Here is a 14,635-nt window from a genome sequence, read left to right as displayed (position 1 = left end):
GCTAAGTGAAGTGGGTGGCTGGGATCCTAAGAGCCAGGTAGTCAGGCTGGGGGCTGGGTGGAGAAGAGATCTGCACCCCAAGACCCACTGACACCCACCAGCAAAAAACAAAGTTAGCACCTATGGCACTAGGAGCTGCATGGCATTCTTCAAAATGTGCCAAAAATGGCATGCTTAATTTTATGCCTTGTTGCATTTTGTTGCTAAAGCTATATCTGCCTCATTGTTACATAATAAGAGCGAAGTTTGTTAACGAAGGATCCAAACCAACTTCCACTGGAGTCCATAGGTATCTCTTTTTATCCAAGTGTCATCATGTAGATTTTCATCTATTCAGAGGTCTTTTGTGCCCATAACATTTCTTGACATTAATTTCTGTGTTCCCTTGGGCAATTCCTAGCTATGAAAATGCCATGCTTCATGAACAAAAAAAAATGGTTGTTTTTATTGTGATTTTTTTTTTTTGTGCCAAGAAAAAATGTATTTGGTTTAATCATAGATTATAGTTCTTAGGTGAGCCCAAATGAACAAATATCAACTTGGAGATCATGTTTTAAGAAAAGGTTTAGGAATATAAAAGCAAAATAGAATACAGGAAAAAGTGTTTTCACAGCAAAACAGAATTTTCTCATTGTATTAATCAGCTAGACAAAATTTAGTGCTGATTTAATTAAGGGACTCTTTTCTGCTCAAGATAAGACTATTTTACCTAGATTGTGAGGCACACTGACATATTTCTGAGGGTATTATTTCATTAGATTTCACATACTAAGCAGGATAGTCCTGATCAGGAGTTATACAAGAGTCCTCCAAGGAAAGCCAAGTACTCTGGTAACTGGTATATATGAATAAGTAGGCACTGTTGCTTCTTCTGGATCAATTCATGTCCCATCTTTCTGCTTGGATATAGCATTTCCACTGATTCCAAAAGACAATGGATTGTTGTTGTTTATTATTATTTGTATTAGTGTAGTGCAGAGTCCAAATCTGTAAGAAGACACAAACCATTCCCACACAACTTTAGAGGAATTATGAAACTAAATAAACGTTTATGTGAGGATCAAAAGAAATAGCAAAGGCTTACTTTGCTCAGCCCCTGCCACTAAATGTCTCCATTTACTGGCTTTACGCAAGATGTGTCAAGGCTATAATGCCATTTTAAAATACTTTTCTAGTTTTCAGTTGTAGGGTTCTGTATTTTGTAACTCTGCCACATGTAGTATTCTGAGTGATATTTCACTGCATTCCTGACAGACTCACTAACCTATAACAGGAGGTGAAATGTCTACCCATGTAAAGGACAGAATATTCTATGTGCTGTGGCTATGTTCCCTTACAATACGTTTATCTTTAAAATAATTCTTGGAAAGCATAGCAATGAAAATGGCACGTGGAACAAAACTTAATCATTAATAGGGTGTGATGCCAAGATTGTAAATGGAATGAAAAATAGTGCAGTTCAGAATCAGCATCCTGTGATCCTGGTCCAGAATTTATCAGCAAAGCCATGTTCCTGGTGCCTTGTTTGTTTTTTTTTTGTTTGTTTTTGGTTTTTGTTTCAGGTTTGCAGGGGGAGGGAGGGAGGTTTGTTTTGTTTTGTTTTTGCTTTTTGTTTTTTGTTCTGTTTTTCTGCATCTTCTAGGGGCTTACAGTACATCAAGGCCGTGTGTTTTCTTTCTGTGCTAGCACCCTCAAGTTTTCTCTGGCTTTGTCAGATAGCAGATTGGTTCAGTTAAGTCGTATTTTAAAATTTTGGCTTATATTGTGTGTTACTTACCTACCTGAGCAAAGTATTGTATAAATACATCTGATAATATTCAGGGTTAAATTCTGTTCTTGTCTACATCTGGAATATAATTTTGGAAACCAGTGATTGACCATGATGTAATAGGAGGTAGAGTTTCTCTCTTAATATTTATATAACGCATTATTTTTAAAATATTTTAAGATTAATCATAATTAACAACATGCGGAAGCTCACAGGAACAAAAAAGAGGTAAAGCGTGTAATAATTTAACTTGCAACGTAAGTGGCTGCAAAGGCACTCACCTCAGCTGCTATAAATCAACAAAGCTGCATTGAGATCAACAGTGCTACACCTAGTGACACCTCTTGAAGATCTGATCCCTGCAGTACTAATACAGTTTAGAGAAGAAGCATCCCTTTGGACTAAGAGGAAGAAGGAAATCATGGAAGCTTTGAGAGCTTTTATTATTTTTCAATGTTTAATGCAGCAAGGTTTAGAAATGCATGAAGTGTGAGAAAAAAGCAACAGAAGCAGAACTGAGTGAACTGTAGCACCCAGGAATTGTAAACCAGCTGTTGTTCCTTGTAATGCTTTCACTTTTCTGCTCACGCCTTCCTCTTTTTTATTGCTCACACCTTTCTCCTATTATTTCTAGCACTGAAATTGTTCTGTTGTTTCCTTTTTAAAAAAAAGCAAGCCAAGGGTACTCAGTACCTCCTCAGAAAAAGGTGATGAGTAGCTTACAGTATTTGCCCCCAAGTTTGACTTTTCAAAAATGGGTATAAGGTTTTCTGCATTTTTAGCTTAAAACATTTTGTTTTAATTGTGCAAATTATGGCTGGTATATTGACAAAATGAATTGGGTTGGGTACTCAGGTGGCATAAATTGTCACAGCTCTACTGTTTTCAGGGGAACTACACTGATTTACACCAGTGGAACATTTGGCTCAAAATATCAGACACCTTAGAGAAAAAAATACCTATAATTACTGTTACCACAGCTAATTACAATGACATAAAAAAACTGAATATATCAATGGGTTTAACACTTTGGATTTAAAAAAAATATCTACATTAATTTGCTTTAAGAATACAAATATATATTTTAGATTTTAAAATGAGTCGATTTGATTTCATTCTGGAAATTTTATTGTGGATTACATATCCACAATAAAATGTGTGGAGCCTTTAATTCTATCACTAAAATGTGTTGTAATTTTATTGTAAAAAAAACTATCCATCTAAATGTGTAATGTCAGAAGAAGGAATTATAGAAAGGTGAAAAGTATCATTTGTCACTGTATTCTGGCTTAAAGATGATTTGGGCCTTGGGAATTAAGGCAATATGGGCAGTTTTTCTTCTCATTAGCTGCTTTATTTGTAACTGTGGAGACTGTCAGAAACATGCACTTAATACTGGTCAACTCTCCATGTATTACTAAATAACGCTGCATGAATCTTTTTAATATAGGCATTGCAATATTGTAGAAAATGCCACTGGTGATAGCACTTGTGCTCAAACCTCCTTCTGAGGGGTTTGAAAAAATCTTGAACATAAAACTGTGTGGATTCATCTAGAGCAATTGATTTACGCTGATCACGTAGATGTTTTTATATTTATTTGAAACTCAGCAAATTTTTCCAATCCCTACTTGAATAAAATTATGCTAGTTAGCAAGTTTAGGCATGTGTTATTGAAGCAAGAGGGAAAGTCCAGGGAGTGCATCTGTGTTTGGTTATCAGCATTAAACACCTTGAAAGCATGACGTGGCATTAGGAAGGCCAGATGATTTCAACCACCTAAGAAGTGCCAGAAAATGCCTTGCTGGCAGGCAGTGTTTGCTGTCGCAGAATGGAAATAGTAATGAAGAGAAGATATTCATACATGTACATTTACTATATGCCTATGACATCATTGACAACATGTCCAAAGTTGCAGTGTGTTAAAGCTATTTCATAATAATGTAAAACCTATAATGCCTCCTGGGATGTATTCTTCACTCTGAAACTCTTGCTCTATCTGTGCCCCTATTCTTATAATTTCTGATTATGTCACAAATATTTAAGATATTTGTCCTTACAGCACCACTGTGACCTAGGGAAGTGTTGCTATTCCCATTTTATAGATAGGGATCCAAGGCACAGAAGGTTTGTCTACACAGCATAATGCAGTGCCATGCAGAGATACTGAATTAGTTCTGAGTAAGCAAGCTTAGGCACTGAAATCAGTATACTCATGCAAGGACAATCTTCCCCCTGGACTAATATACCCTGCTTCACAGCAGGTTTAGTTACCACAGGGGTACAGTGACCTTAAGTATTTCAGGGTGACCACTCCATTGTGCTGCACAACCCTACTCAGAAGAACTTGGCCCAGATTCACATCAGTTTCAGACACAGCATGTTGCAGTGCCAAAATATTAGATGATTTGCCCTAGGGGGATAATCTAGTTAGGAAACTTTGGGTATCTAGGATCCCTATAGAATCAATGGAGACAGGCCCTCAATCAGGGAGCCACCTGGGAAACTGTGCACAGGGGTGTGTGTGGCAGAACACCTTTGGGTGCCTGCCACTTTAAGGGTTTGTGCTGGCTACAGAGGAGCCGGGGGTGGGTAGCAGAGAGACGCACCACCCCCCCGCCATTGGAAGGATTTTAAGTGGGAAGATGTGTGGCGGCACACTTTGGGTGCTTGCCACTTTAAGAGCTTGAACAGGCTGTGAGGCAACCTGCAGGTGATGGCAAAGCCAATCAGGTGTTCTCATGACAGCCAGGAGGCTGCCTGATTGGAGCAGGGCTGAGCAGCCTCAGTATAAAAGCAGGCTCGAGGAGCAGAGCCAGCAGTGGCTGCAGGGATGGTGCTGGAGTAACATTGCTCAGCCAGAGATCTGCAGCTTCTGGGAACCTGCAGGAGGTCAGGTTAGTATCTATGGCAAAAGGAGGAGGTTCCTCAGGACCCAGTGGGGCCCCAAGCCCCAAGAAAGTGGCTGAAGGTCTGGAGCTATAGAGAGGTCATGTACACCTAGGCCTAGAGAAGGCACAGGCTTAGAGCTTGTGCATCTACTGAGAGGCTAGGCAGGCCCTGATTGGAACTGGTGGTGAGGCCAGGGGCTCAAATGAGCCCAGTGGAGCAAAGGGCTACCAGATGTAAGATCTCTGGAGCTCTAGGAAAGCCCAGTATGAGTTGTTGGCTTTATGGTGGGCCCAGGAGGGGACCCCTATCAAGGAAATAAGTCAGCTGCTTGTCAATTGACCCAGGACTCTTGACTGGTCAATGCAGGGGGGCCAGGACTGACAGGCTGAAGGGCAAGTAAGCCCACTGAGGGGCAGGCCAGGGCTGTGAAGAGCTACCAGCACCCTGACTGGCCTAGAGCCAGGCCAGAGGCTAAAAGAGGCTCAGGTTCCCTGGAGTGGGGGCATCACTGCCAAAAGAGGATAGGCAGTCAACAGCCAGTATGCTAAAATGACGGAGGCTGAAGCCTAGCCTCCTGATGGGAGGAATCCTATAAGGTGGTCTGAGTAAGTTGGAGTCTGTGGCTGTGACGTGGTGGAGTCTATAATAGAGTGCCCAGGAATGAGCAGCCCAGAAGGAAAAGCATCGAGGATCCCAGTGAGAGAATGGAAGACCAGGGCAGGTGGGCCTGCAGTTGGTCCAGAGCAGTGTATTACACCCTTAGCATCAGGGCATTAAATAGGCAGCCTCCTGCATTTTTCCATCTGGTTCAGATGCATCAAGGCGTGGCAGACAAGTCAGGGTGGACTGCCCTAGACAGGTGGGCAAGCGGACATTGTGACAGGCCCCAGGATGGCCCCCTGTCACAGTGTGCCTGAACAACTTCCCTACCTCAGCTTTGGTGCCTTTGTCATCTCAGGAGCCACCACACCCAAGGAAAGTGCCTACCTGATCATTAGGGGTGATGCTGGCTACCTTTTGCAGCATACCTATTCATTAGAACATTTGCCTAGAAATTGGGTGATGTGGCTTCTAGGCCTTCCTCAGCTAGAGGAGAAGTCAGATTACTTCCACAACTTGTCAGGAAAGTTCCCCAACTATAAGCTGCTGAATAATCAACGTGGTTGAGTCCTTCATTGTTTCTATTGAAGCTGGGCCACTAGGCAGTAAAGAATGCAAGACTCATTGGGCCAGGAGGAAAGCAAGCAAAAGGGAGTTTGACTTGTAGCTGAGTGATAAAGGTACTCCTTTGGGAGATCTGCATTCCCAATTGGCCAGTTTGGATCTTGACCTTACTGATTTGCCCAAGGTCATTGTGGAAGTCTGTGGCAAAGTGGTGACTTGAACCCACATCTCTTATCTTAGTTTGTGGTGCAATAGCTGAAGCAAACTTGAGCTTTATGACTTATTCCAGTATTTACATATGATGACACTCACCATCACTGATGGAAGGTCTTTCTCTTCCTTTTATAAGATAGACAAGGACTATCATCAGCTTTTCATTCCCTCAACTAATGGCCAACATGACAACTGTTTTGGGGGGTTTTGCTGTTTTGTTTTGTTTTGTTTTGTTTTGTTTTGTTTTGTGGGGGTGGGGGGTTTACCCCAACTCATACTAGATCCTACCAACAAGAGAAGCAACCTCTATTTACCCACTCAGATGTCACCACCTTATGGTTGGACTTCTAAATCCATGAGTTTCACCTGAGGTGTATAGCACCTGGCAGATCTATGCTACTTCATGATGTGGGACAATGTTTTGATCCCCATGGGGAATCACTCCTATGTAAAGCCAGGTTATTCTACATAAAAATTAGTCCTCTCTGTGCATTTAGGGAGGTGGTTGGGAGTTGAAAACTGACACCTTCCTCTTCAACAGATTTTCTCCTTGTATGTATATCCGAGTAAAATAAGGATTTTTGCTATTTTTAGAGAGTCCATACAGCTAGCAGCCTAAATTGCACTCTTTTTTTTTTTAACTAGGCTTCACAAGAGAATTGTTAGCAAAGTTCTTCTGGTTGCACAGCACTTATGATGTTGATGCATGAGTCAGAACGCAGCTTGGCTTTCAAATTCCAGGCAGAATTTTTAGGGTTGGGAGTTAGGAAAAAAAAAATTAACATGTAAACTGCAGATCTTATCTATCACTGTGAGATAATAATCTTAGGCCCCCAGGATACTCTCTTACAGAAACAGTTATGGAACATTGTTACTTAAAGATCTTGTTGTGTGAAGCTTAGTACAAATTGTTAGCAATAAGTTTGATGGTTTGTTTTTGAAAGGAGGGGAGGAAGACTGCTTGTTTCCCCCCAAAGGAACTGTTGCAAGGTTTTTTCCTTATCAGAGGAACACCTTTTTCCTGAACGCTGTCTCTGACATTAGTCATATGAAACATAAAAAGGGCAGGTGCAACTTCATGGAAATGAACTGTCATTGCTTTGGTAGAATTTTAGCTTTGTCTATATAATTGTTGTTTGATTATTTATTTTGTTCATTGCAACATGGCTGGTTCATGAAAATTGTCCTGGCTGGTTTATGAAAATTGTAAAGAAAAAGAAAGCTAAAATATTCTTTCCCCTCTTTAATAACAGAACATTTGGTGGCCCCAAGCCCTCTGTAGGAATGCCCACAATGCAATTGAATTTGTCATCCATGTAGGAAGGGAGATAAGTTAAAAATCTACCACAGTAGCTTTTAACTTTAAAAAGAAAAAACTATACCAAAATAAGTAAGCTAGTTAGGCAGAAATTAAAAGGGACCCTGTAGCAGGTATGAGATGATTCGCTTGGTGTAGAGGTCCCTTGGTGGTTAGGCCTGCCTGCTCACAACCCCTCATCTCTGCCTTGCCTCCTATATTGCCTGCCACTACTTGGTCTTTAAAGGTTTCTAGTTCAGGAGGCTGGTGACAGATGGGGTGACCTCTTCCTAGGTGCACTATATTCCAGGTTCCTCTTGCTCCTCACTTTGTGGGGTGGATCTTCTCCTTTAAGTCAATTCCTTAATCACACCTTATAGGTGATAATTGTGACCTCCTGCTGCTCCCATAGTCATGCCCATGCTTTGCAGATGTATTCATTTAGCACTTGAGTGAGGTCCTCTCACCCTCCTCACTGCCTGATCCTCAGGCTTCAGCAAGCTTTATTGGGAAGTCAGCCTCTCTGGCTTCAACCCCCTTTCTCTGGTTCGGTTAGCTGTTCTGGTCCTAGCTCCTGGGCCCCAGCCCACCGCTTTCTGCTTTTTCTCAGTTTTTTGGGAGAAGATCATTTCACTGTATCTCATTTCCTCCTTGCCCTGTGGCAGGGCCCAATACTATGCCCCTCCAGCACTCTGTGACCTCCTTGTCCCTTTGATAGTCACTTCGGGTCGACCACTGTAACGTTAACATAAACAAATAAGCTGCTGCTTTTTAACAGAAACTTCTTTCCTCCCTGGTTGTAATACAACAAACAGAAAAATAAAAGTACTGCTTTAACTGAAGTCTTCTCCCTTGGAGTACACAAACTTTGCAGGAGGGGATGGCCCAGCCCGGCTCTCGCTGTCTGGGTCACAGCGTCCTGGCTCCTGCAGCACATGAGCTATTGTCTTTGCCATTCCCTGGCAGGCACCTTCTCCCATTCCCTGCAGAATTTCTCTCCCTCCTGTTTAACAAATTTTAATAGGGGTGGATGGGTAAAAAATTCAAATGGACCCTTGAGTCATTCCAACCAATGAGAGAAATGTATTGATTAATTGACAAAGCAAGATTAGTAGCTGAGGATTAGTTCAGTCTTACAGGATGGGTCTTCACTGCTGTGGTATCAGAACTGCAGTTTTGATATTTTAACGAATGGTCTCTGATTAGTTTTATTTAAATGTCTTTGTTTCACTGAAACTTCCAGAACCGGATTAAACTAGATTTGTCATGGGCCAAGAAGGTGCCAATTAGTTAAAATGTATATCTTTGAGAAAATAACAGGGCAATAACAAGGGCTTATCTCCTTTCTTCCCATGGTAGAATGCGGTCTCAAGCCTGGTTGACAAGGCTGCCTTGTTCTTAAGGAGGTCTTGTGTTGTCCGGGTATGTCTAGCTAATGGACAGTTTCCTCTGTTCCACTGACTAAGTCAGCTGCAGAATCTGCAAAGCCACACTCCATGGTCACTTAAGCATCAGGCTTTCAGGCCTACTCCTGCTGCTGCTCAGCCACATTTTTTTCAGCTTAGGCCTAGCCTCCTTGCAAATGGCCAAGTTTAGCAGCAACGTACCTAGGGCTTATACCACATAGCCCTATGTGTGGCCTACACACTCTCCCTCTTTGGTCTCAGGCACGGGCTTATGTGTTTGAGTGCTCCCTCCCCTTGCTAATTGCTTGTCTCCACAGGAGTTTAGCTTCTGCCCCTATCATGCAGAGGCTGGGCCAGGCTGGGCTCCATGGGAGTTTGGCCCCCACCCCAGTCAAGCAGGAACCAGGCCAGGCTGAGCTCTGCAGGAGTTTGACCCCTGCATGACCAGGGCAGGGGCCAAACTCCCACAGAGCCTGGCCCAGCCCCTGCATGATTAGACCAGGACCAAACTCCCATGGAGGCAGAGACAGGCTGGGCTCTACAGGAGTTTGGCCCCTGCCCGCGTTGGGACCTGAGCAGAGCAAGGAGCTGGTGGCTCTGTGCTCCCAGCTGCTACCAGCTCTGCCCCTCCAACCCCTGCCCTTTGAGCACAGCCTTATCAGCAGGGACGGGGGGTGTGTGTGTGTGTGTGTGTGTGTGTGTGTGCCGAACTCCCGCTGAGCTCTGTGGTGCTGTTCTGAATTCCAAGAGAAAGTAAATAGAGATTTATTATCTACTGTCTCTCACAATAGAAGAACTAGGGACCACAAAATCAAACTACTAGGTAGTAAGTTGCAGGGGTGTAGGTTGTAGCCGTGTTGGTCTAAGGACATAGGCAGACAAGGTTCCTTGGGTGAATTTGATATCTTTTATTAGACCAACCCAAATAGTTGGAGAATATTTATTAAGCAAGCTTTCGAGTTCAAAAACCCTTCGTCAGGCTAAGGAAGTTTCCGCAGTTGGTGTGCGCTCTTCCTGGATGGAATGAAAAGTAAAGAAGCCAGGGGCTGGGCTGCGGAGTCAAAGGGTTTTTGAACTCAAAAGCTTGCTTAATAACTATTCTCCAACTATTTGGGTTGGTCTAATAAAAGATATCAAATTCACCCAAGGAACCTTGTCTGCCTAGGTAGTAAGTTAAAAGTTAACAAGTTCTTTTTCACATAGCATGTAATTAAAGTGTGGAACTCATTGCCACTAGATGTTTAGCCAGTTTCAAAAAGGGATCGGACAGATTTTTGGAGGAAAGGGGCATCAGTAACTATTGAGCATGAGAGTTACAGATACAGCCTCTGAATTAGAACTTCCTAGACCTTAAACATTAGAGGCTGCAAATGAGAGGAACAATGGAGAAAAACCTGGTCATATCCAGTTTGCTCTTCATTTCAGCATCCATGGTCTGCCACCGTATGACACAGGATAGTGGGCAAGATGGGCCTATGGTCTAATCCAGTAAATGGCAGTTCTTATATTTTTTCATAAGTGGCACTGAAAGTAAACCATGATCTTCTCTTACCACAAGTGAGATGAGAGCAGGTTTGCTCAGTTTGGATTCTTGCCTGAAAGTTTGATCAACCCCTTGCACACATTTCAGTGTATTACACAACAGTGGACCAGGCAGGATGGGGTCCAATTGTATCATAAAAGGGTGAGGGAGCATGACCATTTCTTCTCTCCCCACTAGCCAGCAATGCAATTATATGAGGGCAGTGTGCATCTTCTGAAGGGGTGGAGCAGGTAGCATGTTTCCTTTCTATGCTAGAAAGCTTTGGGAATACCTTTTAGATTTGCCTGTGTGGGCAGAGTAGTGGAACAAGGAGGTTTGCTCACATGGCACAGTCAACCCCAAAGATAAGAGCTACCTCTGCTGAAGGCAACTGAACTGTGAAAAGCTTTTTGTAAAGCCAGACTTATCTGTGGATCTCTGGTGTTACTCTATTGACTTTAGTGGTGTTACTTAGGGGATTTCATCCTTTCCAGTGCAGATAGAATATTGAGCATGTAAAAAACAGGTCTAAAGTGATCAGCAGAATAGGGCACCCCAATCCTGCATTCATGTGAACAATCCCACTCAGCTCCTGAGTTATTTCCATATTGTATCAGGAATAAGATGCAAGAGGGAGTGTGTTTTCCTTCATTTATATTCTGAGAATCACAGTAACCCTCTATCTTCTCAGATGTGTCCACTCTTCCCCGTACCTAACCTGTTTTTGTTCCCAGCCCTGACAGAAAGGCTAAGTACAGCTAGTTAAAAAACCTGAGGCTGAGTCAATTCAGCCTTTGCAGGTTAGTCTAAGCTTCAGAGATTAAATTGAGAAACAACTGGCCAGACATTCACTTTTGATTCAGCAAATGCAGCCACATGCCTGCAGTCCAGAAGCTGAGGAGCACTAAAACGGAGCTTTCGGGCACACAGTCAGCATGGGCTGTATGTTCACTTCCTCTTCCTGCTGCCCCTGAGGACACAGGGATTTGCAGTCCAGAATTACAGCAGCAGGACTTTGCAGGACTGCTCATAACTTCCTCTTCCTGCTTCCAGGTGCCTCTGAGATTTGTAGTCTACAGTCATAGCCAGAAGTAAGTTGTGTTTTTTAGTAGGGTAAGGCAGCTCTGTACTCAGGGGAGGGGAACTTTAACCCCCCCTCCCTAGCCCCAGACCCCAGCCAGAGTTTGCCTGGGGGAGGACAGTCCCTGCCTCTCCCTACCCCCACCCAACCCTTCTCTGTTGGAGCAGACAGCACAGCCCAACCCAGCCCAGGGCTTAAAAGCATGCTGGGATACTGGGGGACTATGATTTTAACTTGAACCCGGGAAGGGGTCTGGGATAGAAGTTTCATAAACTATTTTGACCAAAATCAGTTAAGTCTGATACTGCTGTAGCCTGGGTACACCCGGGGTGCGTGCCCTGTCCTCCGATGACAGTGGTGCTGGTCAGGCAAGGTGCTGAGGAAGGGGTCAGCTACTAGAGCTGCTTCCTCCCTTGTCTATAGAGCTAGGCTGAAACCAAGTACTTAATTATGTACAGTTTATTACAAGAATAAATACAGACACTTAATGTAAATATTCTGTTTTAGTTTTATATGGCTTAACATATAATACTATATATAATATTCCACAATTCACATATAATACCAAATATGAACCAAATGACTTACAACCTATACAACACAATTAACACCTAGGGATATTAACCTATATAAACCAAGTAAATTAACAATAATATTTCTTTAAACCTTCACAACTAACAATACCAATATACACATTGAGGCATTAAAACACATAAACCATATAAACCCCCTTAAAGAATACCCCTAGCTATATAGCCCTTAACACAACAACAACCTTAAAATAGAGAGTGCACTCAGCTCCTCCCCAAGGGGTTTCCCTGAAGCCCCTCCCCTTTAGGGCCTTGGGATGTGGACACGCCCTACCTGCAATGGAGGGTGGAGGCGGCAGACCCTCCTCACCCATGTCAGCCTCCCCTGCAGGGCCTGCTTCCCCTCTGGAGAAGTCAAGGCTCATCCCCTGATGGCCAATCCCACAAGACCCTCTCCCCAGTGACGCCTTTGGCTCTCCTCGATGGCCCGGTGCCCTGCACTGGGCACCCAGGGCTCTCTCTCTCATGGGAGCCAAGCCCTTGCAGGCTCTGACTCCCCGGTCTCACACTGGGGGTTCTCCCCTTTTCTGGGCCCTGCTCTGGGCACCAGGGCTCTTTTAGTTAAAAGTGGAGTCGCACTGCGGGACTCTGGTCACTTGGCCTAGGGCCGAGGCTAACGTGAGCAGCTGCAAGCTGCTTCCAAGGCAGTTCTCCATGCGCCAACCCGCATACCGGGTGAGGCCCGAGCAGCTGCGAGCTGCTCCCAGAGCCAGCTATCCGTGTGCTGATCTGCACACCGTGTGAGGCCAAAGCAGCCTCAGGCTACTCCCAGGGCCAGCTCTCCTTGTGCCAATCTGCACACCAACTGTCCAGCCACTTGCTGGGTTCGCAGGCTGAAGCCGCCTCGAATGACTCCTAGAACCTGATCCCCATGCACCAATTCACGCACTGCTGAAGCTCAAGCAGGGTCCTGAAGACAGCCATTTCTGGAACTCCTCTCTCCTCGCTGTCCCTCGTCATTTCTCGCCAGTCTGCTGAGCATGCCTCACTTTTATACTCTTCAGGAGCTCCACCTCCAAAGTTCTTCAGACCTGGCTGGCGCAGTTCTGATGATTCAGGTCCAGCTGCTCCTTGCCCCCTTCCTTCAGAAAAGGACGGGATATTGCTTCCCTTGTGCTGCCTCTGGATTGGTGGGCAGACTCCACCAATCAAACAGCAGACCCTTGAGCCTGGGACTCAACCTAAGCACCAAAAAAGTAAGCTTGCTACACTACATTCAACCAGGTTTATCTCAAACCAGTTTCAGCCATTTTGAAACTGGCTTATGTGCACTGCGCTTCTGTTCTGTTACAGGTTTAAACCAGTTTCTGATGACTTAAACTGGTTTATATGTAACTTTTGCCCCTAGCCTAAGAGAGTACACACATAAGGACATTACAAAAAAAACAGTTAAATTGATCAGAAACTGGTTTAAACCCATAACAGAACAGATGTTCAGTGCACATAAACTAGTTTTAAAATGTCTGAAACAGGTTTGAGATAAACCTGGTAGTATCAGACTTAACTAATTTGGGTCAAACCGGTTTATGCAATGTCTGTCCCAGACCCGTTGCTGGTTTAAGCTAAACCAGACATCCCCAGCACCCTGGCATGCTCTCTGGGCTTGGCAAGACTCTGCTCCACAGCAGCACTGGCTCCTCCCCTCTGCTCCCTGGCTGACTTTGCTCCCTGACTTGCACAGGCTTCCTTGTGACCCCCACCCCCACTACACCACTCACTGCTTAAGCAGAGATCCCTTCCTCCTCTCTCCCACAGCACATAGATTCATGGATATAGACCTTGTAGATCTTCTAGTCTGACCCCCTGCCCTGGGCAGGAGAGAGAACTGGGCTCAAATGACCCAAGCTAGGTAATCATCAAGCCTCCTTGTAATATGGGGGCCTACTCGGGGCCGATTGAACCATGGCCTGCGCACCTGTTTCTGGGCTAACCACCCGCGCCTTCTTGCCCACCACACCTTGTTGTTAATTATTTAATAGATGTTAATCAAGTGGGAGGCTGCCCATTTCCTGCTCCAATGCCAGGGGGTGCTATCTGCAGCTCCTTTCCTCCCTTACACCACAGCCCAAGCCTTGCAGGTAACATCTAGGTGTTATCATAAATCACTGGCCCACAGAATCCTCCTAAATGAACCCCACCTGGATTCCTCTCATCAGGCAGTCCCATCCACCTTCATACCAGGCAACATAGCTCCCTGAACCACGTCCCCTTTGGGTGTGGTCCCCCCACTGGGACCTTTGGCTCACTAGCCCTGGCCCATCTCCAGGCCAGTTGGAACCCCAGGCCCTCAGCTCTTGGGTGTTCCTTGCGGTGGGCCCGTTGCCCTTTGACCCTTCTGGTCCTGGCCTCAGCATTGACCAGTCAGGGGAAGTCCAGACAGGCCTGAGTCTATGGCCTTTTCTCTCTTTCCAGGCATCCACCCTCCAGACTTTATGAAGGGGTAACCCACCCGGTTGTGGGGGCTAGGGGTTAAGGTGCCCTGACCCACCTTTCACTGGAGTGGTAACTGGCCTGGCATTTCCTGGGGGCTCCCGTGCCACTGGGAGCCCCACCAGGCTACCCACTCTCGAGAGAGCGCAGTTTTAGGTCATACCCAGGACCAGAAGCCTCCTTACCGTCCCCTTGCAGCTCCCCCTTTCCTCCAGGTTGTTCACAGCAGCCTTTCAGCCAGGCAACATTGCTGCCCTGCTTATAAAGGCAGG

At 44.9% G+C, this 14,635-nt stretch overlaps 1 protein-coding gene across 12 annotated transcripts in view; it reads left to right on the top strand.

The window, feature by feature from the left end:
- LDB2 (LIM domain binding 2) overlaps positions 1–14,635 on the top strand; it is a 357,070-nt gene that overhangs the window by 304,274 nt on the left and 38,161 nt on the right. The gene's annotated exons all lie outside the window — the stretch shown is intronic.

Source organism: Alligator sinensis, unplaced genomic scaffold (assembly GCF_000455745.1).
Source record: "Alligator sinensis unplaced genomic scaffold, ASM45574v1 scaffold466_1, whole genome shotgun sequence".
Classification (NCBI taxonomy): domain Eukaryota; kingdom Metazoa; phylum Chordata; order Crocodylia; family Alligatoridae; genus Alligator; species Alligator sinensis.
This window is presented reverse-complemented; position numbering and strand designations above follow the sequence as displayed.